The sequence below is a fragment of the Thermobia domestica genome, chromosome 3 (genome assembly GCF_964235325.1).
Source record: "Thermobia domestica chromosome 3, izTheDome1.hap1.1, whole genome shotgun sequence".
Taxonomy (NCBI): domain Eukaryota; kingdom Metazoa; phylum Arthropoda; class Insecta; order Zygentoma; family Lepismatidae; genus Thermobia; species Thermobia domestica.
In genome coordinates, this window is record NC_137456.1 from 4,989,747 (window position 1) to 5,016,958 (window position 27,212).

At 36.7% G+C, this 27,212-nt stretch overlaps 1 long non-coding RNA gene across 1 annotated transcript; it reads left to right on the forward strand.

Annotated features, from left to right (window-relative positions):
• Positions 1-650: 650 nt before the first annotated feature.
• Positions 651-26,220, forward strand: LOC145681373 (uncharacterized). The gene is made up of 3 exons (XR_014130761.1): positions 651-712; positions 8,584-8,659; positions 26,133-26,220. It is a non-coding gene; the product is annotated as an uncharacterized LOC145681373 (long non-coding RNA).
• The last annotated feature ends 992 nt before the right edge of the window (positions 26,221-27,212 follow it).

Below are 27,212 nucleotides of genomic sequence, written 5' to 3' on the forward strand. Positions count from 1 at the left end.
CAGGGATCGCTTATATATGAATCGGGAGACACGTTGCAGAATCTGAATACGAAAAGTTCCCTAGTCAAAAGAAACAAAAGATCGTTAACTTTGAAAAAAAAAGAAAAGAAGGACGCTAACTACCTCCCCTCCTATATTTTTCCGTTTCTCTGAACCACATGTGAACTAAAACTATAGCTTCTAATGGACCAGTGTGTCTATCTATCTTTAAAACTAAAAGATTCATTTCATCTATATGAGCTGCAATGCTTAAAAAATATATACAGTTTGCATACAATATTCAGATTAATACATACATACATACATACATACATACACACACACACACACACACACACACACACACATATATATATATATATATATATATATATATATATATATATGAAATAAATGAATATTAGTTCTCTATTTATACTTAATATATATTAAACACCCAGGGCTGGAGATAAACCTAATATTCATACGTATATATATATATATATATATATATATATATATATATATCATATAAAAATGTCCAACTTACAAGTTAGAAAGTGATTTGACCGTATCGATTAACAGAAGTTTCTCTGTCACGTGCAATATTACATGAAAACAAGCGATAGAAACCGGTCACAATCAATCTGTCTAGAACTGAGTAGTTCCGCATTGCGACAGAAGCAGCTACTTAATCACAAAGAATTTGTTAGTGCTAGATATATTTCAAAAGGTAAGTAAAGCTTAAGATAAAGATAAACTTCCTAACATTATTCTAGGTGAAAATATACGTACGTAAGTGAATGTGTGAAATTCAAACCTAATTCAATTTAAAATAATTATGTCTAGTGAAACAAAATGTAATATGCAATAGCTTATCAGAAAATATTAGATGATATATATTAGTATCGTAGTTATATTTTAAGGTAGGGATAGGTAGATGTATATAAGAAAATTAGTTAGTAGAGTTTGTTCGAGGCGGTGCACAATAAAGTGACTATTTTTCTTCAGTCTTTCAAGGATTTAGTTCTCTGACTGATTGCATGGCTGCCATATTGCTATGTTGTACTGGGTCGGGTTGCACAAATTTAATGCAATAATTCGAATTATTTCGCTTCGACACATAGTATGACCACAAAACATATTGTATGGAAGTCTCGTTAATATCATTCAAAGGCTTATGTTATGCACAATGTAGTACATCTGTGTTTCCATCTATCTTTAGGCTTGGAAGAATAGGATGCCAAAATACGATTTTCGAGAAATCTTCAATCGGTCGCGGAGGTGTCCAAACAATACGAAACATTAATGAATCCACGGGTTAAAGTAAGACAATATGAGAGATTATAAAATGCAACTCACTCAGTCGAGCTCCATGGATTCCCCCCCCCCCCCAATGAAAATTCTTATGATATTTTAGTTACAAAACAAACGTTTTTATGCTGAGGGAAGAGATCTGACACATGGATTTCTCTTACTTCTAAGCCCTTCATTGGTGATTCACTTAACTCTTAATTCAAAAAATGCGTCAACTTCGTTTTCACTTGAATTCAACTTGTTTTACTAAGTTATGTAATGAAGAATGACAGGAGCTACTTGATGCTTTGTTCTAAATTTCAAGATGTCTGTTCCTTACGCTCTTAAGAAATGTTAAATAAAATCATATGAAGCAGTTCAATCTGCTACAAAATTATGTAACCCGTACGTTTTCTCATTGCCCACCAGTGGATTGAGAATCATAGGTTGAGAATTATTGCGATATATATTAATTTTCTCGTTTAAATATGCAAGTATATTAGGTGAACTACAACCAGCACAAAGAGTCAAGAAAACTCGTAATTCAAGTTGAAATTCAAATTTAAAATTACGCACAATTGCCTTCCACTAAGGTCCGGGTCAGACGAACTGGTGGATGGCGTCAACAAGTGAACCACAGCACCATGTTGCTAAACCTCCTGTGAGAAAGCGCGTTTCCAGCGGGTGCATGTTGTATGTATCAAAGGTACGATCTCACCTACAACACCCAGTATGTCGTAACAATAGAAAACGTTGACACTTATAGGATCATTGGCGTGGGAGACCCGTGTTCGATTTCCAACTAGAGCTCAAGTGGTTCGGATTCCATGTTAATCAGTAGGTCTCGTCTCATATAGCCTCGCTGCTAAAAGGGACGTTAAACTCAAAGTCAACTCAACTCAACTATTTGATCTTTAATATATATCTGATCAATAATATTATTTTGTGTTACAAATGTGGTATGAATACTATATTTCATTTGGTTTGAATTTTCACATGATGAACAAATGAATGTAGATATACTTGATATTATTGGCTAGGTACGTCGTTTATAATTCCATTCACATCCATCCGAAAATCAAACTTAAGACCCGCGCACACAAAAGACCATGGCCCTACCATTTTCTTTAATTCTGAGACAAAGGAAGTCTCGCAACAAGGAAACAATTACGTGTTGTATACCAATTCATGAAATATACTGTACATACTGAATGTACGGTCATGTATGGTCGCCCAATGATTAGGCACTTATCTCTAATGATAAGCGTCTTCTAATGGGCTACCTTTGCGACTCAAATAATGAATCGACTCCAGGTGACTTCTTGGCTTTACAGCAAATTTTTGATTAAGTTCTCGTGTTAATTCCACACACACTTGAGCTGAGCTCATTTGTGGCTAAGTGGTTAGCGTACGCGCCTTTGGCGTGGGAAACCCGGGATTTATTCCCGGGGAGAGCTCATGTGGTACGGATTCCACGATAATCACGTCTCATATAGCCTCGCTGCTGAACGGGACGTTAAACTCAAAATCAACTCAACACACTTGAGCTGTTAGTTCTTAGCATTTGGAAAGGTCGATTTTCGACCGATGCACATTAGAAAAAAACGCATATACTTGAAACACCATTTTCGGACTTTTTATCCTTAAATCCCGAACTTCGATACCGCTTACCTCTGAAGTTTCTCTGTTACATTTTTATACACTCTACATTTCAAAAGGCGAGCATGATGGCTCAGTGGTACAGAGATTACCGCTAATGCGTAAGGTCCTTGGTTCGATCATCGGCTAAGTAAGTTTGTAGTGGACGTGTTTTTGTTTTTGTCTACATAATGTCATTATTATCAATAATAATAATAATAATAATAATAATAATAATAATAATAATAATAATAATAATAATAATAATAGTAATAGAACATGTATAAACGTATCTGAATAATAAAATATATTATTTATTTACTGGTTGACTGTTGACCTCGGTCGTCGGGAATTCTTCAGGCGGCAAGGACATTGTTCACAAGGTTTTGGGTTTGAGAACCGGAGGAGCGAATATCCGGGTTCGAGCCAAAATTCTTAAATTTATAAGGCGCCGACCAAACAAGTTCAAAAATGCTCGGCCCGGGTTAGGGTTGTCAACGGCTAAGAGGCTTAGCTCGCCACTCATTCACCATCAAGCCGAATAATCGAGAAGAGAGCCTAGCCAACAGCTCACCCAACTGAGCCGGCTCCAACCATCGGCTCAGTAGAGCCAAGTCAAATGGAGCCATTAGACTCGTTTCAACCGAGCTGGCTCGAGTTTATGGCTTACCTGAATCAAGTCGGTTGGTCACACTAACTCAGCCATCAGCTCAATTGAGCCAAGTCGATGGCTCATCCTAGTCGCACAATTGAACAGAGCCGAGCCAATTAACATCACTACACGGCTTACGCTTCTCCTTAGGCTCAAATATTCGACCGTGCAGGTCTCAGCCTTGATGGTAGAAACTGTATACTGGTGCTCACGACATTTCAGGCTGTCTCGTGAAAAAAATCCACAGTCGTCTGACTATCGAGACGAGACTAAATGCGAGTAGTGCCCCCTCTCGTGAGCAAAACTAAAAGTATTCCACATACTGCTTACATTTCTCATGGCTTTCGCTTTCCAGTCTAATGAGGTAATGATTTCAAAACGAGTTAAAACGAGCTGAACGGGCGAGCCATATATCAAACTCCACTCGACTCAAAACTCGACCCCACAAACAGTGACTCGGCTCGGAACTCGACTCGAGAAAATTATCTTTGACTCGACTCGTGTTCACCCCTGTTGCTAACAACATATTGTAACCGACTGAAATTTTCTTGACATGTTTCTACTCTTCTTTGCCACGCTACTAGCTTGCTGTTACTATCACTAGACCTATTCAGCTTGAAACCGTTTTCACTATTGTGTAAATTTATAATTTGAGTGCAAATGAATACACAAAAAGTGACATATCCTACATGATTGGACTTGCTTTATTACCGACTAACAACCTATACAATTATTTTGGCCATGACCTACATCAACAACAGTTATGTTTACAAACAACAAAAGTATCCTGTGAAAGGGTACGCATTCTAATTTGTTAGGAAAGTGTCAGGGAGACAATCCTATAATTGTTCCTACCTAATCCTACCTCTTTTATTTAAATTGATTTTTAGACAACTCTGCACCTGTCGAAAATGTTTAGTAGACCTAGTTTTTGTTCTTAATAGCTATAAAAATAAAAATATGCCTAAAAACAAGGTACTGAAAACCGAGTTGTTCGCCAATACGCGTTACGCTCATACTATGATATTCAGTGCATTTATTATAATTCGTTTGTTCACGATGCTCCATGGTTTGCAAATCACGCGAAAATTCTTGTATTCTACCCGAAATATGCGTATAGTTCCTTATGCCATTATCACTTTGGACACTGTTGATCTTCATGCTGATTATATTCTACAATTAGTTATTAAGAATGAGTTCTAAGACTGCTTGTGTCTATCGTTTTCAATAGTTGATGATTTCTCTAGAGTAGGCTTGATTTTTGTTACTATTCCTCTTTCCTTATGATATTTTCTCACGAGTTCTATATATCATAATCCCCTTGGACACTATCGATCTATATTCATCTAACACTCTAGACGTATTGGATACACTTTCCCCGTGTAAGAACTCACAATTTGCCGATCTTCGGAAATCGGAGAATCTCTCATTTTTACATATGTCAGTCTAAGTGTACGAATATGCAGTTTGACTAACTCGTAGATATTACCTGTATTTCTTTTGGTTATTTTGATGATTGAATTATATAACTTATATATATTTATAATCGGTGTACAACAGTAAGTTATACAACCAACTTTCTGAAAGTTATTTATGTACAAATTATATATGAGTGATTCGGGGAAACATAATGGTATGCAACACTTTCTAATTTTCGACTAAATTGGAAATGGAACTTCAACATTCCCATTTAATGACACACATCAAACAAACTTCATCTGTTATTTGAAGGTACAGTTCGAACATTTAACTACGTGCATATTGTTCTTTGGTTCGATCCCAATCTATTCCACCTAATGATTTTACCGGAATTGACGTCCAGCATTGTCTGCGCCCGAGAAGCTGATATAGAAAATAAGTGTATTAAAAATTATATGTATACACAATATATTATTTGCATTTGAAAAACATTGATGTACACGAAGATGTTATATTTAATCACAGTTTTAGAAGTGTGAACAAACTTTAGAGATTTATTGAAAATTGAAATTGCAAATATATATTGACTTATGCCAACGGATATTTATTTTACTTTCAGGTCATCATTGTCTGAAGCCCAGGCACTAGAAGAAATGGCGCCTTTACAAGTATCTCTGTCTTATCGTTTGCTTGTAATCTGTAAGGCCAGCTATACACTATGAGATAAGTCCTAGAAAATATATTAGGCTTTCTCTGTGGAATATCTTAGGATATTTCCTAGAATCAGAATCTCAACGTGTAAGGCATTGATCGCAAGACATTTCCTATAATTTGAACCAGGGTTTCTCAACCAGTGGGTCGCGAGAGGGTGTCATGGGTGTGGCGAAAAAGAAGCTGAAGAGATAATATAATTGGAATAATGCCACAAAATATTTTAAATTTTGTTCTAATAGGCATATTTTTATTTTTATAGCTATTAAGAACAACAAAAACTAGGTCTACTAAACATTTTCGACAGGTGCAGATTGGTCTAAAAATCAATTTAAATGAAAGAGGTACGATATGAAACTAATGAGAACTGCATATTCAAATACGAGAAAAATACAAATGCAACAAAACCTGCATATTGAAATACAATTAAAATTGAAAGCTAATGAGATACCTGAATATGGTGTGATTTTACTAGTGCGGCAATGTCCGGTTCAATCACACTGTCAAATTATTTAAAATACTCAATAACTTCTTTAACAACTGCCCAAGCTTTTAAAACCAAAATTAGAAAACACTTTTTTATAATATAACCCAAAATTAAGGGAATTATGAAGTTATAAAATTTTCGAATGAACTCCATTTTGGAACAATATGATATCAGATTCGATATTTGTAATATAAATAACTGAATTTGGTTTTAATTAATTCGCTTTTAGGGAAGTTACTATATCTACTATGTACACTCATGTCCAAAATTATTGTCGCATGTCTATAAATATGTTGTTGGAGGAATATAATTTGATAACGAATTCGCTTGGTATTTCTTATAATGTTAGTATATATATAATCGGCAAAGACATGTACGTGGCAAATATTATGTTAAAGGAGCAGTAAATAAGAACAATAAAACGAAAATAAAACTTTCTTGTCCATTTAGCAACATTTTGTTTTACACATTATAATTTTTGTATTTATAATTCTTTTCCTATGAAATTTACCACAAATATACATTTCCCGATTATACATATAGTAACAGTATTAAAAGTATCCTGCAAAATAATTGTCAAATTATGTTTCCACAACAAGACAGTTATAGATATACTACAATCATTTTGCATATGAGTGTACAAGAAAAATTGAGTCTACTATTATAGAAATAGATGGATATCGTGAGATCTCCGCAATGGGTATATTTAAAATCAAACAAAAGCTTATTACAAACCAGAAATTATAAGGGGTTTGCTGGCAAGAGGATATGATAAAATGAGAGCCGTGATAGGAATTAGATTGGGAACCACTGTGCTGAACGATCCTATGAGATTTTTCGTGCTTAGAGCATGCTCTACTTCGGAACGAAAATTCGTAAGATTTTGATTTTATCGACATCAGGTGAGGGAAAGTGAGAGTAAATTTGATTTATCTTGCCCAGACATATGTGGATGAAAGATCAAAAATACTCGACGAAATGAAGAGTGGTGCAGGGTCTGATGAGGTATTATTTACTAATTTATCTTCTGATTTTTATAGCGCCTGGTATCAACATCAGTAGGATGTGCAGTGTAGGTACGTGTATGGTACAAAAGGTAGGATTTCCTACGAAATATGTCGTAACAGTTTTCCACAGAGAAAGCCTAATATATTTTCTAGGACTTATCTCATAGTGTATAGCTGGCCTTACAGATTACAAGCAAACGATAAGACAGAGATACTTGTAAAGGCGCCATTTCTTCTAGTGCCTGGGCTTCAGACAATGATGACCTGAAAGTAAAATAAATATCTGTTGGCATAAGTCAATATACATTTACAATTTCAATTTTCAATAAATCTCTAAAGTTTGTTCACACTTCTAAAACTGTGATTAAATATAACATCTTCGTGTACATCAATGTTTTTCAAATGCAAGTAATTTATTGTATATACATATAATTTTTAATACACTTATTTTGTATATCGGCACTCGGGCGCAGACAATGCTGGACGTCAATTCCGGTAAAATTATTAGGTGGAATAGATTGGGATCGAACCAAAGAACAATATGCCCGTAGTTAAATGTTCGAAATGTACCTTCAAATAACAGAGGAAGTTTGTTTGATGTGTGTCATTAAATGGGAATGTTGAAGTTCCATTTCCAATTTAGTCGAAAATTAGAAATTGTTGCATACCATTATGTTTCCCCGAATCACTCATATATAATTTGTACATAAATAACTTTCAGAAAGTTCGTTGTATAACGTACTGCTTCCGGCACGTGGTGGGTCTTCAAGTGTTTCGTCACCGTTCTTAAATTTGTTAAACTGCCGCTGCACTCTCTGCGTAGTAACGGCACCCTCACTAAAGGCTTGGCATATCTTCCGCCTCGCTGCAGCGGCGTGATACCCAAGTTTAAACTCGTACAGGATACACGTCCTTATGACGCTCTGTGGAGGTCCGATGTTCACTCTGTCCTTATGCAAGTTCATGGTGTAACTGACTTGCCACAACCAGGTAGTATGTTGGATATACCCGCTTCAACAACTGATCTTCACCTTATTTCCATTCGCTTTGAACTCACGGTGTGAGGGCCAATGGCACATAGATCTCCACAAAAAGCGACAGAACTTTCTTGGTTACGTTTATATTAATTATACATTGTAGGTTTTTCTTTGTCACATTTAGTCATTGTTATTTAAAATGGAAATTACTTCAACTTCATTCAAACGTTATGGATAGCTTGTGAAACTGAGAGCTTCTATGCTTTGCTCTCAGAGCTCTCAGAGCTCTGTCGAAGTTCAGAAATTAAAGAAGTGTATTGTGTATTGTTAGCAAATATGCATTGATTCTAAATTTATTAACTGATTCTTTTGAACATAGCAATAGTAGTAAACGAAAAGTTCTTTTTCCTCGTTCAGGTTGTAATGGCTCCAAAATCTGAAGTGAACACAATAAACAGAATAAATTCTCCACAGGCAAATCCAGAAGTTGGACGTAAGTATATTTGAATTATAAATATTTCTAGATTTAAATAGTATTTATGATAATCAAAAAATGTAGGAGTTCCATAAACAAATACATACTTGTAAAGAAATATGTAGAAAATTCGTAAACAAAATACTGTAATCCAGGAATCGAGAGTTAGCATCTTCTAGATTTATTCTGAACTTTTAACCGCTTATTTTTGTTCAGTCATACTAATGACCGTGTCGCTTCGATTTCTGCTTGTACACTCCTGTTTGCATAAACTTGGAAACTTTTTGAAAGACTAACTGCAAAAAAGTATGGCTTGATCCATCACAATTCTCTTAGATCTATATAGAGGGAATTGCATTTTCCCTCCTTTTTTTATATAGACACTAGTTGCAAGACATACACCCTTGTATGTTTTCTTACTTCAACTCATAATATCATACAGTCTGCAATCTTTCTACACATTAAATGCTCCAAAACTTGAAAATATCTCCTGTCTCACAGAAGGTATTGCATTCGACGAGCTCCCTATCCTAAGATGGGAATGGAACTCTTGTTAAAAAAATAAAAGTATACATACCTATACTGAAGGTAGCCGATCGCGTTGAGATGCTTCGTCTTTGCAAAACTTGGAAACCGAGGATTCAAAACACGGTCTCAGATTTTTTTTCGAAACATGAAGAAATAAAGACATAATTAAAAGTGTAATACTTGTTACATGTGTGAACTACAAATTTAAGTAAAGTTTGCTGGCCTGTCAGGTTTGGTCCGAAGAAAAGTTACATCTCCTCGACTTTGGCCTATGGCCTTCCGTAACACATGTCCGGACCCCAGCCAAATCGGTTGCGTACAAGTAACGTCATTCGCTTCCTAGTTAGAGCATGTAGGGCCACTTTGGGGCCCCTATTTCGGAAATTTATGCGTATTGGTCCAACGCCAAAATACGTATCTCCTACTTTGGTCTCCCGTAACATCCGGAACCCAGCAAAGTCGGTTGTGTACATATAACGTCGTTCTCTTCCTAGTTATAGCTTGTAGGGATACTTTGGGGCCCCGTATTTCGGAAATTTCTGCGTATGGGCCCAAATGCCAAAATACGTGTCTCCTACTTTGGTCTCCCGTAACACATATCCGGAACCCAGCCAAATCGATTGTATACATGTAACGTCGTTCGCTTCCTAGTTAGAGCATGTAGGGCCACTTTAGGGCCCCTATTTGGGAAATTTCTTGGTATGGGCCCAAACGCCAAAATACGTGTCTCCCACTTTGGTCTCCCGTAACACATATCCGGAACCCAGCGAAAACGGCTGTGTACATGTAACGTCATTCGCTTCCTAGTTAGAGCATGTAGGGCCACTTTGGGGCCCGTATTTCGGATATTTCTGCGTATGGGCCCAAACGCCAAAATACATGTATCCTACTTAGGTCTCCCGTAACACATATCCGGACCCTAGCCAAATCGGTTGTTTACACTTGAGACCGTTTCCTCGTAAGTAGAATTTGTTGTTTTCAGAACGATACATAATAAGGCTTTCTTTTGGGTAAAATAATTTGGATTATTTATGTATGATATTGATATTTTAAGAATATATGCATACGAATGTAGTAAAGAATTGTTCCGAATTACAAATTTTGGTTGAACGGATATATGGAAAGTATTGTAAACAGCGAACAAAAATATTATTTCTAAGACGAATTCGTTTCCAAATTATGCTTTATTGTTAATTTCAATCATTTGTTTACATTAAACGTGTAAAATGTATAATATTTACTATACACTAAATATTCTAAATATTTAAGCCTGTTTATTAATATTTTATGCAACCAGTTTCCTTCATATTTAATGAACTTTCTACTTAATGCACTGTAAAGTAGGGTGACCAAATCGTCAACTAGAAAAAACGGGACACCTTTTATTTCTGGATAGGTTGCTCCTCTAAATATATTTTTTAGCCTCTCCGTTCTCTCTCTCTTTGTATCTGTCACAAAAAAGGGCAACGTTTACACATTTTCCTTTTAAAACTTATTGAAAAAATTATGGAATTAATTAGATAATAAGTAACTATCAGCAGCTAACAAAAAAAAAAAAAAAAAAAAAAGAAATATTTGAAAACATTTCTAAAAATACACGAGCGTCCAAATCTATCACCGACAGGATTTATAATTACTCCCAACATCGGATTCCAACTCCTTTTATTTGCATTGTCTTACTTTTAGACATTATTTCATTTACAACTTGTTTCCTTTTCACTTTCACTTTTATAGTTCTATACTTCTGGTCACCTTTTAGTCGTTGAGCCAGGAGGTTTCATGGTTTCATCTCTGAGGACTTAGTGTACCATACATTTTTTCATTCAACACAATACCAGAATGATTTTTATCCATGATACTGTCAGTTACAGGGTAGCTATTGGCCGCCATATTGGAAAATGACCACTAATATTGCAATTTTTGAGACCATTTTGTTAACAAGGGAGTTGCATGATTACATCTCTGTGGACTTGGTGTACTATACATTTTTTGATGCTACACAATACCAGAATGGCTTTTATCCATGATACTGTCAGTTCAGGGTAGCTAATGGCCACCATATTGGAAAATGGCCGCTAATATTGCAATTTTTGAGACCATTTGTTAACAAGGGAGTTGCATGATTACATCTCTGTAGACTTGGTGTCTATACATTTTTTGATGCTACACAATACCAGAATGGCCTTTATCCATGATACTGTCAGTTACAGAGTAGCTAATGACCGCCATATTAGAAAATGACCGCTAATATTACACTTATTTTATTCTTTCCTTGTTGATAGTTATTCAAATTAACGGAATAAAATTAACAAAAGTTATTGATCTTAAAATGTTCTGAAAATAATATTGAAGAAACTATAAATAAAGACACACAGGGAACAAAAGGTACAATGATGTTCAGCAAAAGACCTGCAGCAGTTGAAAGATACTATTTAAGCTCTGATATGAGAGCAGCATTTCTTCACATGGTTCGTGAAAGAGCAAGCTGCAATTCTTCTTCAGGACAATCTACGATCTTTCTTTGCCTAGGATCCAAAAAGATGCACGTGATGTTTCAGCGTTACAAAACCTGATGACCAATTAATGGATAAATCCGTTTTGAAGAAATAGATATGATCAATTTATCTACTAAAGCTGTGCCAACTCCAGAAATTGTCAAAGACATGGTCACAGCACATGAAGTAGGCCAAAAAGCTTATGAAAAATTCAAGAAAGATCATCTGTCTGAAGACTCAAAACCAGAAAAAATTTTCAAGACTCTCAAGAAGCAGGAGCTCAAGACGTTCTCTGATTTGAAAAAGAAAGAGAGTGTGAAGATGAATAACACTGAGTTCGTTTTCCCCTCTGGGACCTCTTCCCTGGTCTTTGGCTACTCCCGATGGTTCGATTCGAAAAACTGCTAAGTCCAAACTGATGGAAGTCCTGACCAAAGACTTTGCAACTGATGGGCAAATTCCTAGTGACGCTGTTAACATCTTTGATGGAATGTGTCTTGTTCAAAAGTTGTCACAGGGACTACAAACATTTGGCGAAGTAGCTGACAAGCTCTTTTCGAGAATATTACAAGAATCCGTATCTTCTCAGACAATTCACGTTGTCTTTGATACGTACAGACAAGTGTCTATAAAAAGTAGCGAACGAAAACATCGAGCTGTCGCTGATTCTATAAAAGTGAAACATATAACTGCTGCCCATTCAGTCCGAAAATGGAAGCAGTTTTTATCGGATGACGAGAACAAAAAAGAACTTATACCTTTCATTTGTAAAGAGTGGCAGGGCGTGTAGTATCTCAATCAGCTGAATACACGAGTAATGTATGTTACTTGTGAAGAAAAGTGCCATAAAATTACAAGCAAACTGGCACAAGAAGCTCCTGAGTTGACATATTTTCAAGAAGAGGCGGATACCCGACTTCTTCTTCACGTACAACATGCTCTTCTTTCGTGATTTAGAAGGATAATTATTAACTCCGTTGACCTAGATGTTGCTGTTATTACACTATTGGCTATAGAAGAAAAGTTGAAAAAGTACAAGGGATCAATATTTCTAAAATGTGGATCTAGTGGCGGAGTAAAGTACTACAACATGAGAGATGAATGCTTTTCTAGGTCAAGAAGTGTGTATAGTATTGCCCGGAATTCATTCATTTACTGGGTGCGATGCAGTAAGTGCATTTGCAGGCAAGGAGAAATGTGCAGCCTACAAGATAATGACTCAAAATTCTAGACTCAGAACCGCTTTAAGTATTCTTGGAACTCAAGCTGAAATACCAGAGGAAACAAAGGAGCAGCTTGGGTTCTTTGTTTGCCAGCTCTACTCTAGACAGCAAAAGTTCACTGACATCAATGAATTGCGTTACAGCATATTTTCTGCAAAAAAGGGGTCTGTTGAACCTCATAGCCTTCCTCCATGTCGGAACACGCTCTATCAACATATAAGAAGAGCAAACTACCAAGCTCTCGTTTGGAAGAAATGTCTACAAGCTGATCCACAGCTTCCATCCCCAGTGGACAATGGCTGGATTTCTACAACGGGCAGTGAGGGAAGATCTTATCTGGGAGTACAATGGATGGACTCTCCTGCCCCTAAAGCTGTTTTGGAACTGATGTCATGTTCTTGCCCAAGAAAATGTGCCATGCTTTCATGTTTGTGCCTTTCGAACAGCCTCAAATGTATAGACGTGGAAAATACAGACCAGTTCCAACTATGAAAAAGTCACTTATTTCGACGCGGGACTGTCATCTGATGACGACAGCAGTGAAGATGAAGACTAACATGAATAATTTTTGAAGGAACTTATTAGTACAAATATTAAATACTTCAGAAATATGTATCTCGGTAAAATATTTCCAGGGAAAATAACAAGTGTTACAATTTAAAACAAGGCCGTTTCTCCTTTAATCGCAAATATCTCCTAATCGATTGGTTCTAATAAAAAATGTTACTGAACATAATATGTGCAAAATTTTATCCTCTTCAATTTCATTTCTCTTCATTTTCTCGATAAGAGGAGCCGTTTATGAGATAAATGCGCAAAACCTCGTAAATGTAGAAATATGGCAGCCATTTTTCAATATGGCGGCTTTAAGCTACCACAAATTTCAGGGTATCATAATTTGATGAACACCTTGGACCACTGTGAATACAAAAAGATATATATCATCAAGTCCTTAGAGATGAAACCAAAAACCTATTTTTTGGATTCTGGCTCAACGACTATTTCGTAAATGGAATTAGTCAAATCACGGAAACGGTGTACTGTACTGATGACAGCGCCTCAATCTTCCACTGCCCGAAACAGAGAGTAAAAACAGGTTACATTTGTTCTCCATAGGACTTTCAGCCCCTTGCACTGCCGTCTGCGGAGTGCTGAGGCCTAGGAGAAAAAACAGTGCAGTCACCACATCCAATATTGCAAACGTCGTAATGACGTTGTTCAGTAATTAGACATATTCCAATATTATCACATAGCTTAGAAAATAATATAAATTAGGAAATTTTAGCGATTCGAAAGGTTTTTGTACCCAATGTACGTAAATACGGGACATTTTGGCGTCCCGGGAGAAGTTTTCGGGACACCGGGAATGGTAGTGAAAAAACGGGACAATCCCGTTTTTACGGGACGGTTGGTCACCCTACTGTAAAGAGAAATGCTTTACTCTAGTCAGTTTTTTCTATCACTTGAGTGCGCCTTAGAGGTGCATATACAAACATAAAGGAAAAGTAAAAGATACTACCAAAAATACAGAAAGTGCCTAAGTTCAAGAGGTAAACATAACAATATAGTGTGGAGTTCTTGCGTACTATTCATTTTGTCGGCGGAAACTTTTCTTCTTCCTTTCCTTTTTCTTTCTTCCACATCAAAGGACTACACCGAAAAGTTTACAGAAATAAAAATAAGCATTTGATTGCTGCATTGTTCTGATTTCAGTGATTTTGCATTGTAAATATTGGTTTTAAATAATATGAATGTAGTATGTTAAACTTGCAGTTAAACTGAATTTTCCAAGAATTGTGCTATATATTTTAAATTATGCTTTATGTTTTATTTTCTAAAATTATGCTTTATTATGCTTTTAAAATTAGTTTCTTCCGGACCCTTAGACAACCACAACCATGTTCCAGGTACCAACCATATGTGTAAATTGCTGTTGTGCTTTTTATGCAATTTATGCTTTTGGGTTGCCATAATAATTATATTATTTCACTAGACACTAATATACATTGTAGATTGTCTTGATTAGTGTTTTATCCAGTATCCTCGATTTTGGGTGTAATCAAAATCTCGAATGCAGGTACGTCTAACAGTTGGCCGGTGGTCTGCGCACTCAAACATACGTTTTGTACATATTTTCTATTTATCAAGTCATTACGTATAGACGTTTTTTGTTTGTGAATTGTGAAAATAAAAAAAGTAATATACACAACCGGAAACTAAATCCATTGGCTTTTACACCCCAGTAAAGCTAAGATAGTTTTGAAATAAATAACGCTTGTATTGATATTGTCTGTCATGGATAAAATAAACGTTAAAGCATAAGGATATTTCCAAAGTTGTTCCATACGCAAAAGGAGTAAAGTTTTAAATTCATATTAACAACTTTCAACAACATTCATATTAATAACTTAGAATTTACAACTACATAACTTTAGTTTTTGGTATGTAACTTTTAAAAATCATTGACTAGTTTATAAAAGTGAATTTTGTAAAAGAAATTGCTTTTATTGTTTTTTTATGATCCTCAAAATGATGCCCAACTGATCAAGTGGCCAAATGAATTCAAAACAACGTTAGGCACCCCTGACATTATTCATTACATTTTTTTAGATTTTTTAGTAAAACGTCCAATACACACGCAATGCTGCTTCTGCAGATTTTTGTTGCTCGTTCATAGAGACATTCATTAACCTATTAACTGGAGAGTTTCCGAGTGACAAAGATGCATCTGAATGGGGAATAAATTTGTTAAAGATACATATTATGAAATGAAATGAAATTTTAGAGTTTCACGTTCCACACCGTGCCCAATACGATAGTATTAATTCGTCACGCCCAATACGAATCTCATTATGACGAACGTAGTCGTCTGACTGTAAATGGAAGAGAAATTCTCATGACGAGTTAAAACGTCATTAGCAGTTAAGAGGTTAAAAGTGTTTTTTTTTTATAAGAAGCTAGATATGGCTGGAGTTTTTTCTTAACGAGCTTCACTAACCAGAGGAAAATTTTTATCGAACTTTCGATGACCTATTTTGCAATGTCGCTTTATATTGACACTTTTAACGAGAGCGACGGTTTTGTTGCATTTGAGGCAAGCTGGAACAGCTTCAGGCCTATCAGGCAGTAAACGTTATAAGCCTAGACAACAACGAAACAAATTAATAATACCTCGGTACGATATCTCAACAACTACTAACGATAGAATTTGTCTATTTAGATTCATTGTCTATAAACACACTGCCGCTCGGCGCATAGCGCAAAGAAGTTTCTTCTGTGTCAAAGTGTACGCCAAAGCACCACAAAGGAGCTGTTTCCGTATCACAGGTCGTTGCCGCCGAGTACACCCGCCCAGACGATTAAATTGTCATTTCACATCAAAATTTCATAAAGTGGCGTTAAGGTTTGGATCAAGTAACGAGCACAAAAATTGTGTTAAAATGAATATGCCTGCTCCCATTAAAAGAGACTTAAGAGGGTACTAGATTAACAGATTGATTTATAACATTCCCTATTTTATTAAATAAAATTCTTGTGTTGCCTTCGGTTGTACAGAGCTTTTATGTGGATCGATATAACATACTATGCAGACCTGCAAGCTTGCTCTCTTCAACGACGGTTTCCAGCGTACTCTCCTGCGTTACACACCACAGCAACTACGTATATAATCTAGCTACTTACCATTAAGAACTCAAATCAGTCAGGCAATTACTTGCAAAATTCTAGAAAAATGATAAACTTTACGCTCGAACGTTGTTATCAACAGGAAAACATTAAAAGAATTTGCTTGAATAACTTATACTTTCAAAAATTTTTTGGTCATCCAGTTTTAGCCCTCGGCGGTCCGGACCTGGACCGCGGTCCACCAGTTACCGACTGTTGTTCTAGAGATTTTAATCTGAGAAGACTTATAAGTATTTGTTTCGGAATTAAAAGTTAAACATAAAATGCAACATAGGCAATAAACATCAATTTTAACACCAAAGCATTAAATTTAAAATTTACATATGTAACAAATATAACGCTTTTAATTATTTCAACATATTTTCATGTAGAAAAATAAATTATATTACATCTCTGACAGAGTTGCAAAGCCCCGATCTTCAAGTTTCACAAGTTCTTTATAAAGACTCAGGGCTTCTACGCGATTGGCTACCGGCAGCACGTGCACCTCTAGCACCTAGTATCTATATAAAGAGAGATGAGAAAATGTAATTCCCTCTGTACAGATCTGCGGGAACTATGATGAATCAAAACTCACTTTTTTGGGCTTAAGTCCCCCAACATTAGTGTACATTATAAAGCGTACCATTTGAAACGTAAACCGATGACTCCTACTTCTTAGGACTATCTCGGTTAACCGACAACTGACCCTGTTAGTCGGGACTCAGATAATCGTGCGTCTATTGTATGTAGCTCTTAAATACATTGACTAAAAAGTAGTAATTGTTATATCCAACACTGCATTTTCAGTACGCTTCTTCTGTCCAGGTGTTTTTTCTTGTACTTATCTTGTGTACAACGCAATAAATTTGAAGAGGCACATACAAGATGCTATACAGAATCACGAGCAAACACAATGTTACAAACAGATAAGTCAGCGTGATAACACTGTTCTACAAAAAAAAAAAAAAAAAAAAAAAAAAAAGTTCTATTTCTGGCTAACAAAGTAGTGAATATGAAAGGATTTTCACTCCCGAATTCAAATCTGATTTTAGTTCTTCTGCATCAGGGATAGTTTTGGAGAAATCAGCAGACAATGTTTGTGTTCGTAAAGCATTACTGTATATTGTTGACACTATATATTACATAGAATTGTACGTATACGAAACAGCTGTCGACCATACATAATAGTTTACTTTTTTCTTTTGTACTGAATGTCTCTCTTGTCTCTAATGATCAACCAGCAATAGTCTGCGAGCATGGTGGGCATCAACTTTTCTTCATAGCGTTTTTCAATGGTGGATATATCTTTATGAAATCTTTCTCCGTGATCATCGGAAATGTCACAACAATTACTGGGGAAGTAATCCAGATGTGAGTCCATGATATGCACCTTTAAGGACATTTTTCACCCTAAATCCTGATAAGCTGCAAGCATTTCATCCACCATCTCCTTGTATTTAGGGTCCCGTCTTGTCTCAAGGAAGTTTTGGGTTACTTTCGTAAAACTCATGCATGCGCGCTTTTCTTTCTCTGTGAGACATGCCTCAAAACTTCTATCTTTCTGCAGTTCTCGTATCTTCAGACCTACAAACACGCCTCTCTTATTTTTGCAGCTGACAGTCGAGGAAATTTGTCAGCAAGATATGCAAAAGCTTGCTCATTGGGATCCAGTGCCTTCACTAGCTACTTAACAAGTTCAAGTTTTATATGTAGGGGTGGAACATGAACATTTCTAGGATCTACAAGACTGTCCCGTTGCACATTCTTTTCATCAACTGTCCAATTGCGTTTAGGACCCTCCATAGTGGGAAGTTCTTTTCCGACTATCCCATTCACACAAAAAGCATGCATACTTCGTGTAACCTTGTTGAATCCCTAATAATAATGCTACTACCTTGAAGTCACAAAACAACTTCCACTTATGTTCACTGTACTTAATTAAGGTCAATATTTTTCTGAAAATTTCATAACTCTCTTTGGTAAAAGTGGCATATGCAACTGAGATTGAAGGCAGTTTATTCCCGATATGCAGCAATACACCTTTTAAGTTATTCTTCGAAGCATCCAAAAATAATCTCCATTCACCAGGTTCGTATGTTATGTGCAAGGCTGTCATTAATTCATAAACATCATTGTAGAATGTCACGGAACTATCACTTGCAAAATAAGACACTGTAGTGCCCTCAGTAATTGTAATAATTTATAATAGTAACATTTCAATCTACCAGCGTAAACTTCTCATTGTAAGTGCTGGCAACATTGTAACTTCCGGCTTCTGTAAAAAAAAATAAAATAAATAGGCGCGCAACCTCCGCTTGAGGGGAGACTGCTATCATGTCCAAAGCAGTCAGAACGTATGTCTAAATCTAGTGATGAATAGTTGGTGTTTTCTGTGATTATCAGACGTCATCCAAGTCCTAATGGTGATTTAAGTGCCATACGGAGCAATATGCTTTCTAACTAAGGCATTAGTAGGCTGTTTTGCTATTAGTTTTCAAGTGTGATGGATGAACTAGAACTCTTTCTTTGTGTGCACTGGTTTCCACTTGCAATGTGATAGCATTGGAATTTTATATTATCTTTGTTATGGTTTTGCCGTAACAGGATGAAAGCGTCTACGAACATCCTATCAGCAGTGACACTTCTAGTATATTTCCAAAACTTAAAGTAAATTTTAAGCGATGTTTTCTGTTTTCTTAGCACTGCGAAATATAATAATGAGTGAGTAAACTTTCAGTGGAAACCCTAACCCACACACTGTTCTGCTTACTAACTGCAAAGTGAGCGAACTACCTAAGTCTTTTTATAGTGCTAACTAACATTTAACCTCCCTTCATTCAGAAGTTTAGTTGTTATCCCACGTGTTATAAAATGAATGAATCACGCGCCATCGTCACGCAGAAGTTCAATGGAAATTTTCTCATGTTCCGTGCACTTTCAACCAAGCATATGTTTCTACAATGATAGTCCTATTTCAATGGAAAAGTGGCGAGTCCTAATCCAAGACTGCATCAGTTTTGTGTCAAGTATTATTATGACTATTTCTTACATAGTTAGGTTGAACTTCACCTTCAGACTCCTTCCTGCTTGGAAATACAGTCATTACTTCCGTGGAGTTTGGAATTCATGTCTTTATGACTGTTTTAAGTTACATTTGAGGCAGTTTTAATATCATCATTCTTACAGACAGTGAGCAGAGGTCGTAATGGTAACTTCCAATGGAAATGTTAAGTTGAAATGGCGAGCGGCGCTTCAGCTGCTTACAGCCCTGTCCGAGGAGTTAAGTTTCGCATCAAGGTTACATGCTTTCAGGACGCACGTTATTTTGCAATCTGTGTTGGTAATTGGCATGTCAAAATGTGTATCCTTTTACCGCTGCATCATTCCACGCAGTAAAGTGGTTACATTGCGTTTCTAGCTGCAGTGTATTCTCAGAAGCCCACCAGCTAAGCTCCGCCCGACTTCACATAAGCTTCAATTATCAGTATACCGGAAGAATTGTTGCAGTGTTGTTGTTTTAGTGATGAGGGTAGTTTTCAGAAGAGTTTTGATGCTGATTTGGGGTCGCCCTTCGTAGCGACAATATTCCCGTTTTCGATGAGTGTATTTGTTTAATATTGCTCAAATTTATTTGAGCTTATGATTTCAGTGGCCCATCCTTTTCATAGCTTGTTGTTTAGATGAGCCTACGCAGTTTCCAAGTGGTCTAGTACCCAGTGCTCTCCTAGGCGAGATGCTTAATGTCCGAAGTCAACAACCATCTAAGGTGGAAGTGGTTTCCTAGTTTTTTTTTAAATTCATGTTTATCTTTACCACGGTGGGATCATCTTAATTCTACATGTGATCAATTCAAGTGCTGTCCTTGAAGTGATGCTTACTCAGTGTTGAGTTCTGTTCAATTCAAATAACTAAGCAATTTGAATTTAATGTGTCACAACTTGTTATTTTATATGCAGTGTTTTCCTCCTCCAGCTTGTGCTAGTTGGTCATTCCCGGGCTCACTAAGTTATGCTAGCAGTTCGTATGTTATGCGGTTGTTTTGTATGCTAGACAGTTTATGATACTATTTCGTCTCACCAAGTGCTGCTTTTACCCTTTCATCACTTTTGTCCAGGCCAAAGTATTTTTTGCAAGTAATTTATGCTCAGATGATTAAGTGCATCTTTGTAATGAGTGAAAAGTTATACGTGTTCGCTATGCCCATATAATGGCCTCATCTTTTACTAAAGAAATGTTTATTCTGCCTGTTAAGAGGCTCCGCTGTAGCATTTTAATCAGTCGATAATTTGAACCCGACCTGTCTGCATGGAAGTGAAGGTTATAATAGCCACGCTCACTTACTTTAATTATTTCAATCCGTTGGAGTAATGTTTATTGGGTTACTTACAAGTAAGTATGACATCATGCTTCGTAGCGAGTACTCGATTTAATACAACTTTCTATGATATATATGCATGTTAATTAGTGTATAGTAATTTGTTTCACATTTCTTTTATAGCAAACATAGTACTTGCCTACATATGTGTGTTTATACATAAATTTTGTGCCTTAATAATTTGTCTTTTTCCCTGTTGTGACAATTTAGTTGTGCATAATGCAGGATTTTTATTATAGGGTTGACATTCATATGTTAATACAAAGTAAATTGGTCTGGCTGTGTGCCAAGCTATTCTCTTGGCAAAAATACTGAACTTTTAGATGCTAAGAATATACTTTCTGAGTATGTCTAATTTTTGAACTATTAAAGAGGAGTAGTTGTTCCTTCTCAGTAACCCAGAGCTGCTGACCTTTTTCCTTAGTGTAGTAGTTAAGTGTTCTGCAAAAATATATACATGCATACATTTAAAAATATATATGAAAGCTTCCATGATCTTTTTCAATAGTATATCCAATAAATAGTTAATTTTATTTTGAGTTTTGTCTGCTCACCACAGCCCTTCTTATAGGTTAGATCGTAAATGAGTTTGAGGTAAGGTAATATTGTTTAGGTGTGCATAAAGTTTAATAGTTAATCCAATGTTCTCGGGATTGCTGCCAGAGTGAGTGTTGCTGTGCTGAGCTTTCGTTACCATACAGCGGCAACATCTTCAGAGCTATGTGTTGGAATGTGCTGGTCGTACAATTTATATTGTGGTCTTTAGGAATTGCTGTGTTTCTATTGGTTGTTTTTGTTGGCCAATGGCGTGCTCTGATTTTGCTGGTGGAAACTGCTCTCTGATTGGCTGATGGTTCTTTTCGTACTGAGAAGCTGGATCCAGATATCAGGTAGATGATAACCTTCGTCTCTGTTGATGGATGGCTTGTATAAACGGATGAATAAAGATTCATGTATTTTCCTATCCCAGAACTGTTTGCTTTTCTTTAGAACTTCAATTTGGTCCCACATGGCTGTATGATTGTACTGTATGCAGTGTTCGGCTATTGCAGATTTTTCAGGTTGTTTAAGTCTGGTGTGTCGCTGGTGTTCTTTCATTCTGTCTTCAATGTTCCTTCCCGTTTCACCTATGTAAGTGGCGTTACATTCACAGGTGATCCTATAGATGCCTGGTGTCTTTAATCCCAATGAGTCTTTTGCAGTTGATAATAAACTCCTGATCTTCGGTGGAGGGCAGTGTACAGTCTTGATGTTGAATTTCTTCAATAGTCTTGCTAGTTGGTTGGAGGTTTTTCCCATATATGGAATAACTGCAATATTTTCCTTTTCTGCCGTGTTGTTCTCTTTTGTGGTGCAATTCCTGCTACTGTATTTTCTCATGGCTGTCTTGATTTGTTTCGACGAATATCCGTTGAATTTGAATACCGTTTCCAGGTGAGACAGTTCTGTGCTTATATTATCAGGATCTGCTATTTGGTATGCTCTGTGAATTAGAGTATTTAAAACCCCCATCTTCTGTGCAGGATGATGAAAACTGGTCGCATCGAGGTAGAGATCAGTGTGCGTGGGTTTCCTGTAGATTGAATGGCCTAGACTTCCATCTGGTTTCTTGTATACGAGTACGTCCAGGAACGGGAGTCTTCCTTCTGTTTCTGTTTCCATAGTGAACTGGATGTTGCGGTGTATAGAATTCAGATGCGTCAGGAATTCGTCGAGTTTCTGTCTGCCATGGGGCAATATGACGAATGTGTCGTCTACATATCTGTAGAATACTTTAGGTTTGTATGTTGCTGTTTCTAGCGCCTTGTGTTCAAAATACTCCATATAGAAGTTCGCTATTACTGGAGAGAGAGGAGAGCCCATTGCCACACCATCGCTTTGTTCAAAGAAATTGTCTTGGTAACTGAAGTAGGTAGACGTTAGGGTGTGTCTCTCTCTCTCTCCAAATTAATCCACAGCATTCAGTTTACATACAGTAAGTAGTACTAACGCCCGATAAAATACAAGATTCACACGCTCAGTTTAACTGACAAACTACTCCCAACATCAGATTGCAACAACAAAACACTATCGGGCAAGTTTTGCCAACCTCTGAAAAATGAAAGCTGTCAATGTTGCAAGGTCTTACTTTCCAAATTCCCTTTTGTCACCATATACTGTGTTTGGCATGTATATGAATATATGTAGTACATGAATGCTTGAATTACTCGTAAATTATCCTTGACGGATCAAATCGGATGTCTCATTTGAACTTCCATATCATATTCCTTTCATAGTACAAAATTTCATTTCAGAAATACAAACCTTGTAAAACAGTGTAATCAGAGACATTGACCACCGCCAAAATATAGTCTTTGAATTACAACCGATATTTTAATTTATAGTTAAAGATGAAATAGTTGTTTTCTTCATGGCTACATAAACAGACTAAAGTTTAGAGAATCCAGAAATTAGGAAAGAGTAGAACGGGGAATATACAGGGTGAACCAGAAAGATGTTCACAAGCTGTGGGAGGTGATTAGTGACATCAAACAAATACAAGAAGTTTTCTTGTATATTGCCGAATCGTTTCAATTGGTATGGAGCAGGAGATGTGCACATACTTCGGGAGGTGATTCATCATCATCAAAGTAGACAAAAAGTGATCTTGTATAGTGCATTGATGTACACATCTTTCTATTCTATTCCATTTGTAAAATTTCGAGTTTCGATTCCATGTTGGCACCTCTGTCACTAGTACATGACGCGAAATTCGACAACATGCAAAACGTACTTAGGCTTCTCCTACGTAAAGCGTGGTCCTGCCATTTTCTTATCTCACTAACCATCCTGACAGTACCGACATCTATTGAGCGAAGACCCGTACTACAACATACGTAAAGCTGGAAACAATTGATGATGCCGACATCTGTTGGGCGAAAAACCATACTACGACATATTTAAATTTCAGAACAATTGTGAATGCCAGTATCCTGATAGATGATGACAAAGACTGTATACATTTCTCTTGTGGACTTTGTATCTGTATAAAGTATCTTCATGTTAACAGGACAATTACAATGTTTTTAAGTGTCAATCAGCTGTATCTGAATTACAGTCAACTGTGCGTCTGTTTCCTCGGTTTCTCCCACTTTCTTCATTCCTCCATTTCGTTCATTACTCATCATCACCGTCTCCTTTAGCCTAACCTGCATAACCGTGGGACGTACAACTCAGATTTCATTTCATTTCATTTCATTACAGTCAATACTTATAATAACAAGTCAACACCAGGGAATGTCTGAGCCTGACCGTGCAACGCATAGCTTCAAGAGCCTGGGTGGTAATTTCACAGAATTAATGCTGGTAGTGTTTTGAAGTATCAATGGTTCATCAAAACTGCTCACAATTGGAGATAGTTGTTTAACTCGCACAATAGATGTGAATAGAATCTCTCCTCTACTCACTCGGCAGCACATAGTCACAAAGTTTAGGTCAAGCCGAACTTTCTCGTAGCATGGCATCCTCCAATGGAACCAGAGTGCTCAAAATGTAAATGGATGAACATGGAAGAGTCGACTCTTGAAACACTACCCCGAGATCTACATTACAGCGTACCTCTCGCACGTTACCTCTAACACTTTGTCGTTCTTAGGAACATCTTCGATCATTATTTATCTCTCGAGGGCACGATCACGTTCGGACAGAATGAATGAATGGCCTCTACACGTAAATGTGAGCGGATCATTAGCTAATATTTTACTCGTCTCTGACTTTAATTTGAGGGACTCGAGTGCATCGTAGACTTGGAATATCTTAAGCCTTACCCTTCGACTTTATTTTGGACATTTTGGTTAGCTCCATCTTCCTATAGGATTGTGCGCATTCCACATTAACAGTGAAATCCCACATGGCCTATTCTCTATACTATTGCCAAAGCATGCTAGTTCTTTCGATCTTAGCACCGGCGAGATATAGTGGATCATTGCTTGTCGTATGTACTATGGCAATGTCGAGGTGTAGAGAAAGCATAACGTCACAATACTTCGGAGAATCTTTGAGTATTTTTAGCGAAAAACAGCTGCTTATCTCACCACTTGGAATGTTTACACTTTGTATTAAAATGGGTGTTTCCTACGTTGTTTTTGGACACTCTGTGTAGCATGTTCGGAACACTCTATGTATATTGTATTGGGAACCGTACCTCATTCTGTTATCATGTTCTTCTACTGCATCAAGTTTGGATCAGATCCGTGAATTTTTAGTGGATGAATCACTAACTAACTAACTCTATGGGCTATGGAACCCGGAGGTTCAATGCCGCGTTCAGAAAAGCTCTTCACTGACTTCTATCCTTAGCTAACTGCATCCAGTTTCTACTTTGTATTTCAATCTCTGCGAGATCCATCGTAATATTGTCCTCCCATCTACGCCTAGGTCTTCCTAATGGTCGTTTTCCGATTGGTCTTCCACTCAAGACTTTGAAAGCGTTTCTACTTTCTTCTATTCTAGCTACATGACCCGCCCACCTAAGCCTCCTAGACTTGACGACCCTAACAATGTTGGGTGAACCATATAAATTATGTAGTTCCTCGTTATGAAGTTTCCGCCATTCCCCATTCCCGTTTCTCTTGGGTCCGAATATTAGTCTCAAGATCTTGTTCTCAAATACTTTCAGTCCATGTTCTTCCCTCAGAGTAAGTGACCATATTTCGCATCCATACATAACAACAGGCGTGATTATCGTTTTGTATATTTTAAGCTTCAAATTCCTCGACAGAATTCGCGACGACAAGAGATTTTGAACCGAATAATAACTTTCATCAAATTGTTCAATGACATTTAAAGTAAGTGCATTTTTCCGTGTGAAAAATTAGGAACAGCCTACTGTCTGTGGGAAATATTAAGGTCTTCAGACAACATCTGCATGCCCTATACTAACAAAAATTCTGCCGTGTGAATTTGGGTTTAAGCTATGTTTTTACTGTATTGTGATTTCGAAAGACATGAAACTCATTTCCTGAGAGAGAAACGCATATTTTTGTGATCCCCTGAGTTAAACTGATATGTAATGGGTTCTTGATAATCAAGTGGAGAAAAAGGTGTAACTACATCGCTGTACCTGTCTAATTGGTTTTCTTGCTTATTCTGTGTTGTGAAGTTTTGTTTCTAATATGAAAATTTATGATAAAATAAATTGAATGAGATACTTCTTTTCTTTAAAGAAGGTGCAGGAAACGAAAATTACAATGGAAATTATTGTAGTAGGATGAGGAAGGTGTTTGAGTCACAGAATGAGGAAAATACACAAATACCACCAAATAATCAACAAGGTAAGGCAAGAATTCTTAGTTCTTAAATCACCTATAGAAAGTAATTAGATTTTTAATTCTACAATACTTAGGGACATTTATTACTGTTCTTTGTTAATATTAAAGTTTACCGTCCCTCTTCAGTAATCAGGATGTATGGAAAATGGACTTGCAGTTTAAGGTTGAGTGCAAACTATCCTAGTACGCTCAAATTTTAATACCGAGGAGCATGCACTAGCCATTAGACCAATGAAGATGGCTCACACATTTATGCATTATGTACAGTGATGAGTCAAATGGACAAACTCACAAATGAAAACAAACAGAATTTAAATATATGTGAAGCCTATTTCTCACGGGCGATGCAATATTTTAATCCAATGTAAAAACATTTTTTTTTGTTTATAGAATATAAATAATATAGACGTAGTTTGCTTACAATAATGATTCGAGAAAGGTTTCGTTTAAACTGAGAAAGGTTAGGGTAAAGGTTTTAAGACATTCTATATGGTACATCATCCGGCTAATAGGTAATTGAGTGTAGATATGATGTGTGAATCCGTTGAGTGTGAAATACAGTCAATATTTATAATATCAAGTTTACACCGTTGAATGCTTATGGCTGACATTCAATAGGCGAGTGCAAGAGTACTTGCATAGAATTACTGCTCGTTTTATCCTGAAGTGCCAATGGCTCATTAAGGGTGTCCACTGTTGCATATAGATCGTTAAAACGCACAGTAGAGATGTATAGAATGTTACCGCGACGCACTGAGCAAACACAGACAGAAAGTGTAGTCCAAGCCGATCTTTCTTGCAGTACGGCGACCTCAATGCAGCCAGGGTGAGCCACTATCGCCCAGAATGTGAATGGATGAATATGGAACAATTGGTTGTAAGAGGAAGGTCCACTTTGCAGTGTTCCTCAAGCACGTTAAATCTAACATTTTGGATTATGAGGAACATCTTCAAGGAAGAGAATATAGGTGTGAA